At 41.0% G+C, this 13,514-nt stretch overlaps 1 long non-coding RNA gene across 2 annotated transcripts in view; it reads right to left on the bottom strand.

Annotated features, from left to right (window-relative positions):
- LOC147795842 (uncharacterized) overlaps positions 1-11,675 on the bottom strand; it is a 29,826-nt gene extending 18,151 nt beyond the window's left edge. The window contains exon 1 of one of the 2 annotated variants that reach the window (XR_015423558.1): positions 11,217-11,675. This is a non-coding gene — a long non-coding RNA (uncharacterized LOC147795842). The remainder of the gene's footprint in view (positions 1-11,216) is intronic. The other variant, XR_015423556.1, reaches the window with a different exon arrangement.
- Positions 11,676-13,514: the final 1,839 nt, after the last annotated feature.

The following is a 13,514-nucleotide window of genomic DNA, read 5'->3' as shown; positions in this document are numbered from 1 at the left end:
TACAAAAGCCAAATCCCCTAAACATTTTGAATGGTGTTTTGTGCTCCGGATAGTTTCCTTCAAAAGAAACGTATTGGCGTAATAATCATACAGATACATTTATGCAAAAAACAAAACAAAAAACAAACAAACAAAAGCCACCGTTACTAACAAAAAGGGCTTGTCACACCAACAATACATATGAAATGTAATTGTCTGGAAGGGTTCTATTCTTACTCTAGCCAATAATTCCGTTCACCCTTGTCACGCTTTTGCTTTGCTTTGCAAAAAAAAGTACTGGGAAAAGTATACCATCAATGCCTACTGAGGTGGTATATGTTTCGAACAAAATCTAAGGCTTGACAGTATTTAGATGGAAATTTAATTGTATTTGTTAAGACTAACCACAACGGCTGCTGGGCTATCCACTGAGTGCGGTCAGCATCCGCCTCTTCATGGAGGGGGGGAGTAGGGAGAAAGAAATGTATTCATAACTTGGGGGCGTCTGTGGAGTGTTTTCTTTGGCAAAGGTAATGCTACAAGAAAAGTGTGCACAGAATCACGATTACCCCCACCTCATTCAATAGAAGGAGATTTAAGGAATCAGTCTTTACGTACATGAGTGAGGGGGGGGGATGGGCGGAGGGGAAAAACTGGAAGGGGTGGGCCTAGAGAAAACTTTAACTAAACTGCTATTGAGTGTCAATAATATTGGATCTCATTTTCACCAAATTTTAGAGAAAACAACTTGAAGCCTGACCTCGTTTAAAAATGCCATAACTTTGAAAATGCCAGCAGACATTTTTGTTTTTTGTGTGAGACTAGTCAGCAGGTTAAGATCCATGCTGTTGTAAAAAGCCCTTTGCATTCCTCCCCCTGGCCAAGTCGCACCTTTTCGTGTCTCTACATTTTGCTGCCACTGGCAACATGCACAAAACGATGACGAGAAAGCTCACGAGAGAAACCATGGCGCGTCCACGGCGCGCACCAAAGGAGGTGCGAGGAAGACCCGCGTGCCAGCCCGGCGGGCCTCACCAATTCAAAATAGGCCGGTTTGAAAACCTCATCAGACACACATCAACGCGGAATCACCATCATCAGTTCACTTACACCGAAAAACAGATCGCCGTGCATTCCCAAACACGCTAACCCATAAATAACTACATCACCGGCAATCTTAGGGACCAGACGACTGTTCTGTTCACTGAATCAGAACTGACAGTTATTTGCGAAGAATGGTTGAGAAGAAAATGCTTTTAATCTTGTCTTGAAACTTGCCGCAAAGAACAATAAGTTAGAGTTTATTGATTAAATGGTTCATTCAATTTAAACAAAAAAGATATTCTACTCGAAGAGCACTTTTCTAGTTCTGTGCAGCCTAGTATTACTTTACCGGGGCAAAGTAAACCTCAACCCAGTCTAATATCTGGCTACGTGTCTGGTCACTTTACAACGACCAAGACTGCTTGTAAGCTGTTGTCATGTTACATGAATCTTTCAATTTTACCAACACCTAACACGCAGTGGGCGTTTTGTACACGTTCCCATCGTGAGCATACCATGGGCACATGCTGCTGTAGTAATCTCATTTTCCTATATTCAATGTCTTCGTGTCTAGGAAACAAATTCATCTCCGACGTAAAATGAATTGCATATCAGTTGCTAGGTTTGCCATCGGACACAAGCAGGGAAGGACAAAATTTTATTCCTCCAAATTAATGCAACACACAACCGAAGCTGCAACCTAGATATAAAAACAATGTTGTATTGTATTAAGCCTGAGAAGGTCCATAAAGCAATTTTATTTAAAAGCAATCTCTATTATTTCCATGAATCTTAAAAGTTTCTCCTTCAATCGTAAGTCTAATGAACTGAAACACGTACACCTGCTCTCTCTTCAATACATACAAATGAGATAAGACGCGTTAAGACAATTTAACGGGAAGTCTATAGAAAAACCACAGAGGAGAAACCAAAATCGCTAATTTCCTCCAGCGTATGGTTTGTTTGTTGATACGTCGCTGTGCAGGCCAAATGTTTGATTGTCATTTCTTAGAGCAGGCAATGAATTGTATTTCCTAGGAGAAAAAAAAAACGTCTCTAGTGCCTAATGTACGGTGATTAATTGCGCAGGCAGACTAACGAGGGTCGCTGTATAAACCCTCATCAAACACGCAACCCTTCAATTTAGAAATGAAGCTTTCTCATCATTCACACGAAGAAAGATGAGGTCAGTGGATTTTATTCCACATCACTACCTTTTTGTTTTCTGATGAATCTGCAACTTTACGAAATTACCACATAATATCGAAGCTTAATTTGACCCGTTGATTCCATCTGTTATCCTGCATCTTTCCTCAATTGCATTAGTTTTTCTTTACTACAGGAAGAATTCAAAGCAGCCTTAGAGGGTAGCAATGCAACATTTTAAAGGGTAGCTGCAGTCAGTGTTTTTGATTAACAAACCTGTAACTTGGTGCTTCAGCAAACCTTATTTTTATCTATTTCAAATGGTATTTTAATGCCTTTTTGTTTTTATCTGGAGTATTTCCATGCATATGCATGAGCAAAACTGTGATATTATCTCAGGAAGAAGCCACAATGCTTCATTGGAGTGTACACAAAAATGTCCTGCAGTGTTTTCTTTTCGCTGCTTAATGGTTGTTTATGTGAATGTTATCAATAAGAAACCATCAATCCCTTCCTCAGAAATATTTTCTATTGGTAAAATTCTGGGTTCACAATTTGAGCAGATCGAAATGCCTATGCACGGAACCCTTCTTCCCTAGAAGACTTCACAGCAACAGCGCCCTTGGTAAGTTTAATTGTTTCAGAGTGTGCACTTTTCAATGCATTTAACCATTTTAGGTGTATAGAAGAGTTTTCGTACATTGAAGAAAAGTACAAAAATGTAGAAACATTGTGTCGAAGAAAAATCCATTGCAGCTTCACTTTAGAATGGAAATTATTTTACAAAAACACATGAAAGTCGCCTGGCAAAGTATGCGTATGATAAGTGGCTTTCAGGGAGCTTTGCAAATGCCATGTTTGAGGAAAGAAATTAGTCTCTACTCTGAAAAATGTCGAACCCATCCAAAGCTGCAAAACTATGAGATATTTCATGTAAAACATCGAAATGCTATTGTGGAGGTATCAAAGATGGGATATTGCTAGTTTTTAACATTCGAGTTTAGAAAAACATAGCCGAAGTTATTCCACTAGGGCTATATTCTCTGACTTTTCTTCTGCGCTCTACGCCAAACAATCGCACATTCTTGGTCAGAAGTTAAAAGATGTCAGCATTCCTCACAGATTTTACTGACTTGGAGTCTGAATAATGTGACTGATCGCACTCAGTTTGCGCGAATAAATTCAGGTGACTCGACGATTTGTTTAGTTCCACGAGTTCCACAATACACTGCTCTTTACGCCTTACGTTGTAAATCGTAGGAGTTCTGATCAGTCGTGGCTTAAATTAGCAGGTGATACAACCATGGTTGGTCTCTTAAGAGATGACAACAACAGCGCTTTTTTGACCGTATTTATTGGTTTTGGATTGTTGTGAGCGCCCTGTAAGACAAGGGAAAAGCTGATTCATTTTAGAGGCAACAAGAAAGAATGTGCTCCTCTGATAGTGAGGGCAATTAGGTTGAAAGGGGGTCTGAGTACAAGTATCGGGTGTAGTGATAGACGACAGGTTATTTTGGTATGAAAGTGTTGGTTATATTATTGGGAGAATTAAACCTCTTTTAATTTGTTAGAGAAAAGTGATTTTATAAGAGCCAACATAAATCCACAATGCCGATTTCAAGTGTAAATGAAGACTAGCTTTTACAACAGTGGTGTGTACATATCGTCGATCACACCACGATCTGACCTTTCTCGATTTTTGACAAATTTCGGTTTTTAGCATATTCTTGTTCTGCATGATCGAATCTTTATTTTCTGAAAGTTTCAAACTTATAGGTGCTCTAAAATGCTAAATAAATTAATTTGATTAATTAAAAATATTGAACTACCTCTCCAACTTTTAAAATTAATATTTCACGGACTGACGCATTGAGATAGGTCACTGCCTGAAACCTGTAGACAATTCGGTTTTATTTCCACGAAATGACCTATATACAGTCTGGTATCTGGACCGTAAGCGATACCTGTCGATGCCGTTTGAATTTCTGTGATTCGGAACCAGTCTTCGCTGTATGGTGTCATCCGGTGTCTGAACGTTGAACCTTAATCTCAACCCAGTTTCTGTGTCTGTAAATGGCTGAGCACAAGTGTATTCTTTTTATGATATTCGAATAAAATTGTGATGGCCATTCGTACGATGACACGAAATCCTGAGCGAGGCGTACGTGTGTAGTCAGTCATGGCAACAATACTGTGGCGGTCTCGTCCTTTGGAGCCCAGTCGGCCCGGCCCACGTCAGCGAGATCAAAAATTGCATTTATACGTGTTTGGTTCATGACGTTTTGTGCTTTGTGTTTCTCTTTTAGGTTGATTTAGTAAACCAATCCAGATAACATCTTAAAGTCTACACAATTAAAAAAGAAGATAAACGCAATGAACTGTAACAAGCTATATCTAGTTGCCATGTTTCTGCAAAGAATGCAAAAACCTAAAGCATTCTTTGCCACATCCTGCAAAAATAAGCACACAAAACCGAAACTCGGATCGAATCTCTGTCGACTATTTAAAAAAAAACATACGAAACTTTTTATTTCAATTGGCTATTTCTTGCTTAATGCATTGGCATCTGCCGTATTTTGCCTCAGAATTTAAACAGGCCCAACTTCAAACGTGTTTTTCTCGAAATGTCAAAAACTGACAAAGCAAGGCCGGATCCAGACCCATTGGGGGGGGGGGCAAAATAATTAAGCAGCGTCACTGATGCAATTTTGAATTAACTTGTTGTACCAGTCACGATAAAGCAGCCTAAAAACAATTTCCTGAACAAAATGACTCTTTCCATGGAAAACAACTCCCATTTAAGACAATTAATATCTCCACTCGGCTTGATTAGAAAAAACCCTCATTGCTAAGGGGTGGGGGTGGGTGGTGGTGCCCTGGATCCCTCTTTGTCTCAGCGAATCAATCCACCCTGCCAACATTGATGACCCAAACCAAGCACAGCCACGTTAGCGCACTCGATATCTGAAAAATCCTGACGAGCGCGCGCAACATATCCTGCAATAATGCTAAAATATAGTTGCAACATTCAGGTTTCTTTCTCGAAATACAACACTGCATCGCTTTGAATATGTAAATATCAACAACATAAAAAATACACCAAATTTCTCTTCAAAAGGCAAAATGAAAACCGAATTTTAAAAGCATAGCTCAGGTCAACGTTTGGACCAGTCTCATAATCTGTAGAGCCCATTGACTCTTCTCTGCTGGTAATCGAAACGTCAACTTGCCCCCACTGTGTCGAGCAGAGCCCCCCCCCCTCCTTCAGGCTATGGTTCCCCACCATGACATTCGATCATGTGCGTATCTCCAAAAAATCAATATTTATATGTTAATAAGGAATAGTTTTTGATTAAGACAGAGTCTGTTCTTCGCTGTGTGATATATCAGAAAGCAATATTCGCTATTACCCTTTTCTAGTTGTAATCAAATGAGAGAAATGGGATTGTTTTAGAGAGAAAGTGAAGGTAGCAATTCAGAGCAAATGTGAAAACGGGTATGGTACAGGATGAGATTGAAAACACTAAAAATACAAATAACCTTGTCCTCACCGTTGCTTCTTTGCATCAGGATGCCTTTCAAGGAGTTATTGTTAGAAGCCATGCTGGAAATTAAGCAACCACAGGGGACGAGTTTGATTGAAAAGTGTGTTTGGGTAAACAGATTTTCATTAATGTGGTCTGGGATTCCCCCGCTGTTAAAAGATAAAGCCGATGACCAAGCTGAAGACGTTAACGCCCGACAAGGACGTTTATTATTATCATTATTATTTCTTTTAATTCTGAAATATATATCATGTTTTCCCCGTGTCAATAGTGAAATAAACGCGGGAAATGCATTGTTTTCAAGAGGGAAATAAAATATGTATTATCGAAATGGCTGTTGTCTTTAAGGCGCCCTCAGTATCAGACAATGTGCATACCGTAGAGTGAAATGGTAAGTCACATTTAAAGAGATTCTCCTGTAATTGTAATTACCTGTCAAAAAAGTAGAAATTACAAGATGTTAAAAAAAAATAATAAAACCAATTCACGGCAACAAAGCAAGCTTTGCTAGCTAGAAAGGTAAAAACAAGATTTTAAAAGCCACACCGGCCACAGTATAGCATCACAAATGTATCTTGTTAAAATCCTTAAATGCAAAGGCCGAATGAGTGCTTCATTGGCCAAGATATGTTACAGTTTAAACATGTGTAAGAATGTGCCATTTGCCAAGATGGAAAGTCAACTAAATGTGCTCCTTTTCCACCTGCCTCGTGTGTAAATTTCCAACATCTGTATTTGCTGTAGGGTGGCTGTGAAACAAAGTGAAACCTTGCCAGCTTAACTAAATGGATCAACGCCATGTATAACTTTGCCAAGTTTGTAAATAATGTAGATGTCTAAGTTTCCTTTACCTTGTGCTTACCCACTTCTCTCTTCCAGGGCCTGTTGACTGACTTGGATAGATAAATCAATTGATGGCCCTGAGAAAGTGGGTTGTTAATTCCTTCAAGAATCAACTGATATTAAACTGCAATGTGAAATCGGCCATGCCTGCGTATACAGACTACGGAGAAAAGGAACACTATTATTAGATTCCCAATAACAAGTTTGACCACAAAACGTTATTTATTACCCTATGCGACAAGACAGCAAATAATTCAGGCATAGACATGATTTATTTGGTCCAAGTACGGCCAGAGCAGTTTATTGTCGGAAAATTCTCGCATCCACAATTGTTTTCCAGTCGTAGTGACTCCGCAAAAGCTTACTTGCGTTTTTGCAACCGCAAATTGTGATCAAATATCTATCTCCAAACTTGTCGATTGGGTTCAGACTACCTTTCCGGTCGCCGCGATCTGCGAAAGGTGTTTCGCAGAAAATGCACGGTTTCCGGTCGCTGCGATCCTCGAAGCCTTCCCACACTGCTGCAATTTCACAAATCATTCCCCAATAACGGGCTTGACCACAACATAACGTCATTTTGACATGGCTATAACCTCCTGCTCAAATTTCAGAAAGCTAAGGAGATATGAAAAGGGCCTGTATGTACTTTTAACACAAAACGTAAAGCAATAGTCCATTGAGGTACCGGACTTAATGATGGATACCCCAGGTTTCATTTTCCGAATTCACTTGTTAACTGATCGTTTCCTGAATTTTTTTCTGATTATTTTGTAACAGACAGTCGGAACAAAATTTAAAGGGTAGCTGCAACCAATTTGTTCAATACAAATCTTCAAAATGCACCTTTGTGTCTCAGTTTACCCTGTTTTCATTGCAACTCTAAATTATTTGAAAGGCCATTTTACTGTCTTCTTAGTGTTTTATGCAAAAGAGGATTTCCGTATCCGTGACCCTAACCGTGATGTCAGTACACTCAGAAAGACACAAAAAGTCACATTTGTGTCTGCTGGACTCTGTTTTCGCGTCCTTACTGATTCATCAATCTGCAAGTATCCATCCCTCGCTCAAAATGTTTTGAAACAGGAATATCAAGGAATTTTCATACGCTCAAAAAGTATACAAAGTTGAATAAAAATTATCTTAGAGGAATTCATTGCAGCTATACATTAATGGTTGAGATCGACCCTTATTTCCACGTACGTTTGGCAATATTCGATTTGGGGAGGGGGAATATATTATGTAGAAAATATCACTCGCTCTCTTCCCAACAAAAAGATTTCCAGGAAGTGAATCCAATACAATCTTTTGTATAGTTCAATAATTTAAAAAAACAAAAGACCAAAGCAAAAAATAAACCACGCTCGTACGTCCAGGTTTCTCTCCATATTGGGGCGCCCCCTTCTGTAAGTACCAGGCAGCCGCTCTTTCTTTGAATATGCTGGATCCACTACTGGTTCCCATTATGCTGGTACTTTGTAATTCTGTGATGGAAGCATTTTTCCACCTACAAGGGTTTTTCTCCAAGACTCAAAAACTGAGATTTCAGCGTGAAACCTGAGTTCAATCTCACACTCTGTGGACTTTCAATTGGTTTGTATCAGGCGTCACTGCCAGCAATGCTGGTCACTCGTTTACGGCAACGACTTCAATGTGACAGTCCCAGGTCGAATACCTTGCATTAGGTGACGATTGCTGGAGCCTCTCTGCAAAGAGGCAGACGGCTGTTCGGTCCACCTGTCCATCAAACCGGCCTATTTACCGGCAATCAGCACCGACACAAACAGGACGCAGAAAACCAGCAGAATGAAAGGACCGCAGGCGGGTCCGTGTGCAACCAAAGTTTAACTAGAGACGACCAGACAACCGAGGCCCTGCTGTACTTTCCTTCTCACCGTGATCATGGCAGACCGGCATCCGCCGAGCAAACGGCAGGGCAAACGCATTGGTTTACAGTCAGTCTGCTGACAATCACCCAGACTCTAGACAGTATATTCTCAATTGAGGTAGTAGAACTTTCCAATCGATAGCATCTTGTCTTTGCCCATACCCCATATACTTTAAACATTCGTTAGCAGCAGCAGTGTTTTCAGTGAAGGCTAGTGATGGATATACATGAAGTATTCCTTGAGACTTTGTAAGGATGGTTGTTTCCCATAAACACCTCATCTTTACGTGTAAGAACAAGCATACAGACACCATCAGCATTGTTACTTCCCCGCGAAACAATACCACGCAACGTTCGATTGCAGAAACCCTTTGGACTGTTACCGTCACGGATGAATTACCCGTCCCGGACCTGCAGACGTGACAACGGCCACATGACAGTACGTACGTGTTCCGTCTCTCTCCCTCGTCCTGGACGGCGTTCCATCACAGTGTTTCCCACTTCCTTATCCCCTGGAGGCTAAAAACCAATTGAATCGCGAGTCATGTTCCCAGAGAAAGGTGACAAAGTGGAAGGCAGGAAAAATTGCCATTTGGCTTAAAAGCCCGGACTATTTGTGAGCGCAGACTAAGAGCTTCGGCTTTTGTTCCGACAAGAATGGGCCCTAAAAGTGAATGCGGGGTAAATAATTGCCAGTCGCCGTATCATATTTCCTACAATCGAGCCTTTTACCAAATATGTTCCCTCGAATTTTCCGCGTTCCAAAGGACAGTGACTTTTTGTCACCGGAACTGAAGTGCATGTGGCTAACCAGAAGTTGGGGTTACATCTGGTCCGGACCGCTCTGAAGGCGAGACACGACTTGTCGATCACAACTATCTTCTAGATTCTTTGAATCTTGGATTCTTTGAATCTAGACCGCAACGTGTAATGAATATAAATGGAAAAGTTTAGTGACTAGAGGTAGGGAGCAAAGAAAAACCTCATGCTCCTTAGAGGGTACTATCACCATGTTGCAATAGCACATGTCGTATTGCTACATGTACTTCAGCGGCACGGATTTACCTTCAAGAGTAGAGCCGCTTTCCAAGTAATGAGACTCAATTAAGGAGTGGCTAGTTTAACCACAAGACCCTTGGGGGGGGGACCAAGGCTGGACCGGAAGCTTAGGGCCATTGAGAAAGTACGCCGGCCTTATAAGGAAAAGTCAGTATTTGACGTATTTCAAATACCACTAAGCGATTCTTTGCAATACACATTATTAGATTCTGTACTAAAATGCGTGGAGACATTTTGGAACGTTATTGAAGAGTCGCGAAGAGTATCACCGACGTTAGTTAAAATCACTCTAGATGTCTGATTCTGTAAGACCTCCGACATAAAATTAATTACAAAAAAGAGGCAACACACGAAGGTTTACCTCAATTCTAGTCATTGTACGTGTTCAGGTCAAGTTAATTTAATCCATTCAGAATTGCGTACCTCGTCGAAGCCCGCGGACAGATTGCAGTAACAGCTGCAGGGAATATCGGGGAAATTTCCTGAACAGGACACAATATGAAGGTTAAAGGCGGCAAACCGAATCAAGCTATCGTCTGCGGATGATTTCCCTCGTCTGTGTGCGCGGTACACTGGGGAAATCACGAGAAGTGACGAGGCTTTCCACTGATCCTAGAGTGTTCGAGGATCTTCGCGGGAGAAATTGGGAAGAATGGGTGTGTGGTGCGTGGATACCATGGTTATGCATTGGACCAAATGCCAAAGGTCGAGACCGTGGGGTTTCTTCGGGTTTTTTGGTTGTTGTTGTTGTTGTTTTTGTTGTTTTTTGTTCGGTTTAATTTGTTTTTGTTTTGGTGTAAAAATGCCTGAAGACAAAATTTTCAGAGTTAGAGCTTACCGGCAGAAGATCATAGTCCTTCAATGGGTTTTGCCCTTACACATCGTACATTCATAACACTATATGCTCGGTGTTGCCTAAGAGCTTCCGCCGAAATTCACAAGCTTTACTCCCTATGAATATACGTAGTAGTAAGTGCAAAACCCGCATTTCAAAATTAACATCTCCCCGACGGTAAGTACATCTTTAGAATTCTTAACTCTGATTTTATCTGGAGATAGCTCTGCCAAAAGAAAACTTGAACTTTGGAATGAAGAAAAAAGCAAATAACATAATCCCAATTATTCAAGTCTAACTCAAAGGTACGAAGAAATGGAACGTTACTGGTAGACAATCCAACATTCCTGAAGGTTATACTTTAAACGGTATTTAGTTTAGACATGCTCCCTGACAACTTCCAGTTTGTTACTTGAGTTAAGGGAAGGAGTTAGGTAGCAATATACAAAAGATATAAGCAATAAAAGACTTGGTTTCTTCTGACGTTGGAGTGTCGAAACAAAACACATAATGTGCACACCTTGCATAATGACAGCGTAGCCCGTTACAACTTTGTGGCAATCAAAACACGATTTAATGGCGACCACATCGTCGCAGTTAGCCTGCCCGAGACTTAGCTTGATGACCATGCTATTAAAAAGAAATCTAACCCCGTTCTTCCGTCAACATCCTCTCTCGCCGACTCTTTAAGACGGCAAATTGCATTTCGTTCCTTTAAAGTGAAATCAACCACGAGTTCCTCGTTTCTTCTTGAAGTTACAGGGATGTCTTAGAAATTGTAAATGACACAAATTGAATTTGAGAACCGATTCAATAGGGCAGCATTCTGCAAGTGCACAATAGTTAAGATTTAATTAATAAAAACCTTCAGAATACTTACATGTTGTTGCTGCTGGCTTTGATTTTACTGTTTGTATTGGGCAAGTAGAGAGACCCCTCAGCAGCTCTTGCGTGATTTGAGTCATTAAACCTAACTACCGGATGGGACCATCGTGATCATTAATCATCCTCACTTGGACACTTCTCAAGGTAGGCAAATTTAGGGTTGATGTACGACTCTACACTCCGACGCCTCCCGGTTGCCAGGAGCTTGCTGTATGAATTGCGGCATCTTTGGTAGAGTTGCAACTGGGTCCACCCTACCATCAGGTTAGTTTATATTGATTTGATTCAATCAAATCACAAACAACATCCATAAGTAATGAGACAAGAGCAGTAGACAATCGTCTCCCTTGAGATTTACACTGCCTTTCGTCCAACAGTCTATGTTAGCAAAGATTTACTTTTTGCCCTTTGTCAACAAACACGCAACTCTAATATTCACATTTAAAGAAAAATGCTCGCAAGCACTGCGTGCATGTGCTGTGGTTGACCAAACAGCGCCATCTACTGCTCTGTTTTTTTTTTCTATTGAGGGCGTTAGGCTTGGAAATACACAAAGCACGACCCATTTCTCTGGTTTTATACTAAATCCCCATCACAATCAAGCACGGCCTTATTGCGTCCTCAAGAGATCAGGAGAGCGTGGCCAGTGGTGACAACATCTTGTTCACCTGTAGTAAGAACTTAGTGGGAACTGTTAGCAATGGGGTAGGGTCTTTATGGATAAGAGGTCGTTCCAAAGGTTTTGAACATGCTTAAAATTGACGTAACAAGGTCAGAGTGACTAGAAATAGTAGTAAGACCTTTCAGACGTGGTACAAACGCAGCTCGATCAGTAATACCTTTATGTCGTTCCCATATCAGATAACTGATGGGGTGTATTGTTTCAGACCATATGTAGAGGAAACGCTCGGGAACGTGACGGCAGCCCGCTACAAGCATACCGCACACGTTATACAGGTAGCAACAACGTAACACTATCGGATTGTGTTCTGTTAGGTCATTTTACAATTGTATCAAAGTCTGTTACATTGTGGAATGATCCGACAGCATCTTAGAAAAGTTTTTACTCGCGTTCGCTTTAATCGTGCCGAAAACACGAACTCCATACATTTGCCAGCGACGCAGTAACAACATGGTACAATCTTAATTAAATTAACTTTTTTCTTCCTCATTTTCTCAAATCATCCTATCCCAACCACGTTTTACCAAGCGGAGTCTTGATGTTCGTCTTCAGATTGCGTAGGGGGCATTAAATGAAAGTTGGGCCTATCAATATCTGACTCCTCCGAAACAAGCCGCCATGAAAATACATCATGTTTTGGGTAGTGGAGTAAATGAGTTTCCCATTGCTCTGTATAAATTTTTCCCATTTCTTGAAGAAAGCTACAAGGAATAAGAGGATTATTAGACCAAGTTCTGAAGCAGGAGAGGAAGTCAGGAAGTCAAACACGATTCTAGCTCCTCCCCACATTAAAACCCTGTATAACTCTTCTTTCATAATTAGTCGCCGTATCTTAGTCAAAACACATTATAAAGTAACGTAACATGCTTGATTACAATAAAGAATACCTACGCTTTACACTCTAGGGTCGTGCACAACCGATGAGGCAGGTAGAGAAACCTTAAGGCGGAATATCAATCCGCGACTGCAAAATCCATGCATTTGACCCCGCCCCATGACGGTGGTATTATGTATGACGTAGATCGGGCTCCCTCAGGGACGATGTGGTCTAGAATCTTCGGTCACACTTTGGTGAACTCTAATTGGGTTTTGAGTGACACTGACTTCGGCTAATGACGTGAGCCGAGCTGATGTAATTTGATTTGAAGTCCAATATCCAGCGCATGCCCAGCGCATGCCCACCACGAAACACACATGACGATAAGCCTGGATTTCCTGACTGTGTAAAAAGGAGTGTATGTTTATTCTTTCAGTGCGCGATAAGCTCTAATTTTTGCCACCTAAACCCATAACCTGGCCCGTCTTTGTGGACATTATTCTCTCTTGCTGGACACACGAACTCCCCATTCACACCTTTTTGTTCCACACTTTCACCCCTTCGTGTTACCCTATCATGACCTTTCAAATTGTCAGTGCCATGGAATAATTACTGTGCTCACGGAGTATAAGACGGCTATGTCCTTTTTAAAGAGGAAAGATAAATTTCAATGCAACATCTCCCATTAATTTAAGAGCTCTTCAATGCTACTCAGGCACACAAAGAATGCTGCCAAATAAAAAGCATTTTTCTCTCGGACGGTGCACATCATTTCCAGATAACCAAGCGGGCTA

Source organism: Acanthaster planci, linkage group LG20 (assembly GCF_054643075.1).
Source record: "Acanthaster planci isolate LZ-2023a linkage group LG20, COTS_SCS, whole genome shotgun sequence".
NCBI lineage: Eukaryota > Metazoa > Echinodermata > Asteroidea > Valvatida > Acanthasteridae > Acanthaster > Acanthaster planci.
Note: the sequence above shows the minus strand (reverse complement) of the source record. Positions and strands in the feature narration are given on the sequence as shown.